Here is a 9,358-nt window from a genome sequence, read left to right on the forward strand (position 1 = left end):
TAAAAGAGAGGAGAAAGATACCAAAGGGATATTCTAACTCATAAGTCGAAAACAACGTGACAACGTCATGGCATAAAACTAAAAACTACCAAAAGATTACAACAGCACACAAAACACAACATAGAAAATTAAAAACTGAGCAACACAAACCCCACAAAAAAACCGCGAAGGGATGACCTCAGGTGCTCCGGAAGGGTAAGCAGATCCTGCTCCACATGTGGCACACGTCGTGTATAACATAGGAAATCTGCAACCGTTATCTTATCGTCGTTTAGAAAGAGTAAGTGTAAGAAATAACACCAAGGAGGGAGATGAGAAAAACATTATCAGCTTATTTCTTTATTATTTACTGTGAGAAATCGCACTCATCCATTGCTTTTTTTTGTAATTTCATCGTACTGTGGCTTAACATATTGAGGTTTGTAATTGTTAAACAGGGCAAAAGTTTTTATTATATAATTAACAACTATATTGAAACATATATATATATATATATATATCGCATTACAAATTGTTTTCAAGAGAAAAAAAAGAATAATCAATTTTATAAACATACGAACAGTTAAATCTAGTCTGAAGAACCTTTAATGCAATAACCTGTTAGCAGGAGACATATTGTGATTAATGGTCATAATCAGGCCTGTCCTCGGACCGGTAAAAGCAAAACAGTCCTCATAATTGGTCATACTATTCCAACAAGACAAAAACAGATATAACAACAGTAACTCTTGCTCTTGCTTGAAACAAAGAAGATTGCTCAAAGTATTTCAAATTGACATGCAATTTATTAGGACAAAAGGTCCGTGATGCCACCAGACTTATACAGAATGATAGAGACCTTATTTTTTTTACAAATAAAATGTATCTTCACACTTGGCGATTTTGATATTTAACTTGACGCGATTAATTATCTGAATTACATCAATCTATAGTTTAACAATATAATCTACCTTGTGTTATCAATGCATTTGTTCATTTTTACCTAATAGTGCTACATAAACTTTTGCTTATACATATAACCAATTAGCCATGCTTCTTCCCTTCTTTGTCTTGCTTGTATTGCATTATTGTATATTTTTTGTATTTGTTTAAATTGTGATACTTGTACTACAACAACCGAAAATCATTACTTTTTAGAATTATTCAATATGTTAAATAAGCCGATGTACCTCCTCCCTCCTCCCCCCAAAAAAACATGGAATCGATTGAATTTTAGTACACTTCTTTATACTCACAATATTGTCGTAAAGTATATCTATTTTTGTAACACTCCTGTATTTTGAAGAAATGTATTATATTTCATACCTGCTGCTGTTAAATACTTTGCCTTTATTTTATATACATTACTTTTAGGAACAGCTAACTAAATCTTTACACAAACTTATTCACAAGAAATAAAGTTAAGATACTATTGACAAGTCATTAAAAATGGCATTTTTTGGAATAAATATTGATTCACTGATGTAGTATTTTTGCATAGGAATTTTTTTCATTTTTTCCAAAACCAGTTATTGGCATAATACGGGTTATGTTCTTCTCGTATAATTTATGATGTCATGAAAATAAACCTTGAACGGGAGGGATTGTGGTTGATTTTCATATGATGAAGACATAATATTTCGGTCATTTTAATTGAGGTCTGAAGCTGGCATGCCCGTAACTGCTAGTAGTCTTTTGATAATCTATGTCGATCATTGTCATTTTGCTTAGTTTCATCTGTTACCTATTCTATTATCTAACTCGGATTTCTTTTAAACTGAGTTTAACTGTGCGTATGCTGTGTGTTTGCTTATTCCGCATTGGCTAGAAGTATATGGGGTAGGTTGAGATCTCACAAAACATGTTTTACACGCCGAATTTTTGCGCCTGTCCAAAGTCAGGAACCTCTAGCCTTTGTCAGTCTTATGTTTTTTTTTCTTTTGCTTCATTTGTATGTTTCGAAGTTTAGTGTGGCGTCCATTTCGCTGAACTAGTATACATTTTTGTTTAGGGGCCAACTTCAGCCCGCCTCCGGGTGGGGGATTTTCTCGCTGCGTTGAAAAACCCATTTGTGGCCTTGGGATGTTTTCTGTTCTTTGGACGGGTTGTTGTCTCTTTGACACATTGCCCGTTTTCATTCTCTTTGCTATTGTAGGTAAAAGAAAGAAACACAGATACACTAAAACATTTTGCCTTTAATCACGGCAATTCTATGAAGTAGATATTACATCGAATATTTCCGCCTTATGATAACTTTTATTATACAAAAATTGATAAACACACCATTTTTATTATTTGTGTCTTTTTTTGTGTAAGAAATGCATCATTTTTGTCTTGCTGGCTAATTGTTATAAAAAAAATTGAAGGTCTAAACATAGAAATGCACGAAGGTTGATTTAAATCCTTGACATAAAATCGAAAATTGATATATATCACTGCGTGTCTAATAAATGATAAACAATTGCAATCATAAACCATGTTCCTTGAAAAGACATAAATATTGTATATCATATACAAACAAACCCATAAAACATATTTGATTTGCTAATACAGGCGCCCCTACTAATTACAATCATAATTTTCAAACATAATATAAAAAATGAAATACAAATAGATTAAACTAAGTATAACATGATAAGTTTTGATTTAATGGATTAACATTTATTGCTTTGATATGGCCCATTTTTTTTTTTAATTCTGGGCCCTTTACTGGATATAAAAATCTACTGAAGAGCACACTCTATGTACTATTATCATTAATTAATTTTGTTATCAAGTTCTATAATATTTAGATTTTTATTATTATTTTGCCAAAAAAGGAGACTTCTTAAAGTAGACAAAACTTTACATGTTAAAAAATACATCTCATAGTCTTCTATTTCCTCATTACAGAGTTTTGTATATTCTATTTTCTAACTTAATATTAAAGACCCGTTCTTTTTATTTCAAGTAGTATGAGCTCCAATTCTTAATCTGGTTAAAATGCACCTTAAAGGATATGGTAATTCCCATAAGCTGAAAGTAATGTTTGGTTTGAAAAATCGAAAGACTTTAAGTTTATTTCAAGATGTATTAAATAGTCTTGAAAATTCATCATGTTACGCTGTTTTGAATATAATTCTTTTCATCATATAGTTAATGCTTGTTTTAGATGAGAGTACTTGATCTTCTTGTAAGTATTCATATGTCAATATAAAAATATTCTAAATATGATTTTTTCCCAACATTTGGTGATGTCTGTTGAATAAGTTTAAGCTTATAATATTGCGTGCAGTAGAAAATGGAGCTAATTTTCCTTTCCTGAATTTTGAAATGTTATTTTCTGCTAAATCTAGATATGTCAGCTTTGCCTGTAAATGGCCCTCGTCTGGGAGATGTGTGAGCAAATTACGGCTCAGATTAACAGACACAACTCTTTCCTCGAAATATGGAGATTTTGTTAAATTGAAAGCGGAACAGACGGCTAAAATTGAATCAGTAAAGTTTGAACAATTGCATTTACGATTAGTAGAACATCGATAGTAGAAATAATTCAGTTCTGTGTCATTATTCAAATTCCGTGAAATAAAACAACCCCATATTTCTGAACAAGAGAATAATACGGGGATTCTCTGTGTAAACATTTAACACGAAATGTGTAGTTTTGTTTTACGTTCGTGCATACATTTTTCATGGATTTAATTACTCTAGTACACAAAAAAGTAATTTCTTTTAACTAAATACATTGTAAGGAAAATGTACAAGGCTATTTAAACTAAACTATCAAACTAAAATTTCAAATCTCTTTCAAAACTTTCCCAAAAGACAACCCTATCTTCTTCGTCTTCTGGATAATCAAGGTAAGTGTCATCGTTCATTATATACCTCATTTCGCGAGGAATATTTCTTATATCTGTTCTCAATAGTTGAGCAATAATTATGCTATTTCTTCCTTGTCTTGAGACCACAATATCTTCAAGCGCTATATAAAATTCATACATACACCATTTCGATTCGAGGAAATCATTTGTGAGAATGCAAACAAATTTTCGGTTGTTGTGGATAGCATTTGTTATATTTTCAGCAATGGCACTTCCTGCTATAAAGTCTCTGTGGTGAATGCACAAACGCAATTATTTCTGTTTCTCAAGAAAATTTATCATATAATCTTTCGGAAACCACCTGTCATTTTCAGCATAAGATATGAAAGCGTCGAATTGAAAATTTCCATCAGTCTTATCATGATCTATACCATATTCTCCTTTCAAAATATAATACCAGTATCGCAATTTCCATCGATATCGGTAAATAATCATAGAACAAATAGTTCCCAGAAAGACAATAATTCCGATTGTCACTGAAACAATCACTCCAACATATGAATAACAATCCTTTTTCAAACGAAAGTTTGCTTCAAATATATTAATTGAATTAAGCAAATAAATACATGAATAATTACCCAAGCCTTTAAAATGCTTTCTATACACTTCAAGCCATTTTGAAAAAATCAATGAATTGCATGAACACTCAAAAGGGTTGTGCGACATATCTATTGTGATATTCAAATGAAAGGTTTTTTCAAGTAAATTCATACCGTCACCAGACAAATATAATATCTGATTCCAGCTTATATCTATAAAGTTAAGGTCTTCCATATGATAAATAGAAATATTCCAGTCCGTAAGTAAATTGTTGTCTAATAGAAAATTCTTTAGTTTAGATGTCCTGAACAGAAAATTCTGGAATAAAATTGATATTCGATTAGACGACATGTTTAGAAACATTAAATTTGTTTGATTTTCAAAAATAAAAACAGAACTCGTAGTCTGAAAAATGTTGGAATAACCTAGTAGATTATTGTCGAGACCTATTAGGGAACCAAACACATAACTCGATATATCAACAGCTCTGTTACTGGACAAATCAAGGTATTGTAGCTCTGTTAAGTTACATATTGGTCCTGTAAAGGAAAAAAGCTGATTGCCTTGCAATGATATTTTTTTCACAGAAGATGTACTAAAATATATAGGAGGAATATTTTCTCCCACTTTTGCACTTTCTATAATTATTGTTTCCGTATTTGCAGGTATAAGAGCAAGTTGAAAAAATATGGCATCGTAAGGAATACACGATGTTATTAAGGGGTCATCATCTTTCTTGTTAGATGCATGTAAAATGTCATCGTGTAGATCCATATTAAGAAATGATGATTCATCAAGATAATGTGGAACTCTGTCACAAATGCAATGTGTAGTTTCATGGTACACTTCACTACAAAGCCAGGCACTCTTTGACTGCGAAAACTGATGTTTATTTTGAAAACTCAAGTCAACAGTTCTAATTCCTGTCAAGCCAGCAATATAAAAGTACGCGTATTTATTTACAACTTATCGATTATTTCTGGCGCTGAAGTAATGCAAAGACGGCGGTAAAAAACGTGAAACAAGGTAATCAGTTTCTTCTAAATTATTTCCATCGAGATATAGTTCCTCTATCTTTGTAGAGTTCAGAGATTTGATATCATCAACAAATAAAATAGTACTGACTGATCTCTCACATTTCAGATAATTGGCTTTTAGTATGCGTATTGAAGTATATTGAAGATCATTGGTTACATTTTGAAAACCACACATATGAAGTTTCCGATGATATGATATATCTAAATACTGTAATTTAGTAAGCTTTTGAAAAACGCCCTTTTCAACGTTAATAAGGGCAAAATCGGATATTTTACGCCATTCTGTTGTTGCTGAGAAATCGAGGTGTTCCAGATTGGGAAAATTGTCAAAGTATCCTCTACTTAAGTACCATTTGGTAGCTATCCCCGTTTTTGCAGTAATGTGAGATTTTTCAAAGTAGAAAATCCTTTGCCAAAAGTTACATTTTTAACTCCGTCGATTAATAAACTTTGGAGAGAGGAAAGTTCTTGAAATACTTTGTCTGGACAATAATAGCTTTTATTTGCATTGAAATTGTTTGACAAATCTAAATACTGTTGATATTTCAGATTTTGAAACACGCCTATGTAATACGTATCAACATCTAGTGATAACAAATTGGTGGATAAGTTTAAGCTTATAATATTGCAAGCAGTAGAAAATGGAGCTACCTCTCCTTTTCGTGAATTTTGAAATATTATTTTCTGCTAAATCTAAATATTTCAGCTTCGCCGGTAAATGTCCCTCGTCTGGGAGATGTGTAAGCAAATTACGGCTCAGATTAACAGATACTACCCTTTCCTCGAAATATGGAGATTTTGTTAAATTTAAGGAGGAACAGTCGGCTAAAATTCCACCAGTAATGTTTGAACATTTGCATTTACGATTAGTAGAACATCGATAGTAGAAGGTTTCATCATTTCCAATTATTTTGAAATTCAACAATGATAGACCTTGTATGACATCAGACATGCACAGTACCAGAATTTGTTCACAATGGAATACAAGTAAAATAAATTGACGACCGCGAAGTTTCATCTGAAAATATGAAATAATGTCATTTTAACTAGAAGTAAAAACAATTCACAAATATTACTTTTTCAATAAAATCCTGATGTTAGTAAAAATTAAATACTTTTATCCTATACAAAGACACATCATCAACAACGATGCTTTATTGGGTATAGAATGATCACATTTGGAGCATATTGCTTCCAAGTTACATTTGTCATATTACTTTTATTCATTTATTCATGTTACCACCATAACACACAACCAAAACTTCAGGTTTATTTGCACACCAAGATAAACCCATCGTTATGTTTGTGAAGTGATGAAACCTTGAAAGATATACCAATCCAAAATGTAAAGAAACTATTTAAGTCAGCAATTTTTGTTTGTTAATACTTAATATTCTCGTTTTGTGGTATCTGGAATGCCGTCGTGTGATTTTTTTCTCAAATATAGACTAAATGTGTTTCTCTAATCTTCTTGTTTGTAATGAATCTTAATATTGCTAAATTCATTAACACCAAGCAAACAAACCAATTGATAAATATTTTCAACAATTTCTGCCTCAACTTACCTTTGAACGAGGTAATGTTTCTCAATAAATCAGATTTTCTAAATGTACCATGGAAAAACATACACCTGAAAATAATCTACTAAAATGTTGTTTTGATATCTAAATTCTCAAGGTAACTTTTATCAATAGTTTTTAATAACCGGGACTTTTTTTCTTCTCTTTCTATTGATAACATCCTTCCTAGTCTGTCGTATTGTTTGATATACGCATGGTTGAAGTGTTTATTTTGATTTCTTATGATCGCAATATTAATATCATAAACTAGATTATAATAAGTCAACAGATCATAAAAAGAAAGACGCCTAATAAAATTTCCACAAATATTGTGATTTTGTTTCGGAAGTAATTATTCTTTAAGCTGGAGTAAAATTCAAAATGTAATTTTACACCAACTTTTAATAATAATATAATTCATCGATAATCAGGTTGAGTCAAGGTCTTCCAAATAAGATTTTGAGCTTGCTTTAAGTAACTGCTAACTTATTTCAAAAAACAAAGATACAAGAGGGAAATAAAGCAGTTGTCTCAGGTTTAAATGAACTAAGAGTAGACCTTTTTACATGGATATTCAATTTTACAGCAAAATTATATAATTTCAAAATTTATATTGTTATTTTGCATTAACGATTACCTATGAACTAAATTACATTATAAATTCGTCGGGAATAGAGATGGAAAAAAGTAAAATCACAAAAATACCGAACTCCGAGGAAAATTCAAAAAGGAAAGTCCCTAATCAAATGGCAAAATCAAAAGCTCAAACACATCAAACGAATGGATAACAACTGTCATATTCCTGACTTGGTACAGGCATTTTCCTATGTAGAAAATGGTGGATTGAACCTGGTTTTATAGCTAGCTAAACCTCTCACTTGTATGACAGTCGCATCTAATTCCATTTTATTGACAACGATGCGTGAACAAAACAAACAGACACAATAGGTAAAAATGTCAAAAATAAGGGTACAGCAGTCAACATTGTGTTATCATCTTAATCACTATAAAAACAAACAAATGTAACGAAGAAGCACAAAAAGACATACATCAAATTTAACATCCTCATTTTGCTTTTTTATTATACGATTTTATTTATCTATGTAAAATCCATCCATAAAGGATGGAAGGTTTTAAGTACTGGCGTGAAATCGCGCGTTTGAAATTCGCACAGGTAAACATAAAATAATTTTGTCGTTCAAAGTAAGACGGGATACATAAGTACAGAGTCACGTAAAATGGATATCACAAAAACAGACTTAACAGTAAAAATAATATTAATAAATAAAATAATTTTGTCGTTCAAAGTATGACGGGATACATAAGTACAGAGTCACGTCAAATGGATATCTCAAAAAACAGACTTAACAGTAAAAGTAATATTAATAACGACAAATAAAAGAATACTATAACACGTTATTAAGATGATAAACAACGTCAGTACGCAGAATCTATACTTGTGGAAGGCATGATCTTTTGCAATGGCCATGGTTGGTTTGTAGAGAATTACATAAAAGACAATAACAGGAAAGAAAGGATTTGGTGCATCCATTCATGACAGGAAACCACTACGTGTTAAAGAAAATACCAAACAGGAACGAAGCTTTTAAAGATAAAGTGATGCCTCCATCATGGAGGACAAACTCTCACCTCACTGCGTGTTCATGGCGACCCCTTGCCTCGGTTTGAGCGGATTTTTTTTCTACATGTCGATCACTCTACATATATTTATTGAGGAACACAGCTGCGGGATAAAATCAATAAATTATAAATCATTTCTGGCAAAGAAATCTAACATTCCAACGAATACTGTTAGAAATTTCCCAACAATATAATTATAGAGTAAAAAACACCAAGTGCAAATATTAAGACAACTACTGGGAACATAAAGATTGTGCAAGATATCTAGAGAGAAAATAACATATGAAAAGGGCTAATATTGCGGTTGGACTACATATCAATTTCAATACATTACCTTGTCGAAAGTGACAAAATGAAGATGCATAAAATAGAGAAGTTATCACAAAAGTAAATACCTCATCAATCCCATGCATGTTAAATGTGTCACAGCCTACACAAAGCATGAGAGACAACAATCTGTTAAAAGAATGGAAAGAAAGGATATGGTGTATCAATTCTGTTCTTCCTTTCAAAGTCAATGTAGAGCCTTTAATTTAGATCAAACACTCTAACCTCACAGCATGAAAAAGAACCCTTTAGTAGTGATTTGAACGGAATTCTTTAATTAATGTTGATCACGCTTTATATAAGCATTAACGAGTAACTGTGGAATAAAATCAACAAACTTTCAATTATATCCTCCCCAAAAAGTATTAGGGAGACAATCCCTCAACTTGTGTGATTTGTTTATAATAAGTCAATA

This window comes from Mytilus californianus, unplaced genomic scaffold (genome assembly GCF_021869535.1).
Source record: "Mytilus californianus isolate M0D057914Y unplaced genomic scaffold, xbMytCali1.0.p SCAF_8, whole genome shotgun sequence".
Lineage (NCBI taxonomy): Eukaryota > Metazoa > Mollusca > Bivalvia > Mytilida > Mytilidae > Mytilus > Mytilus californianus.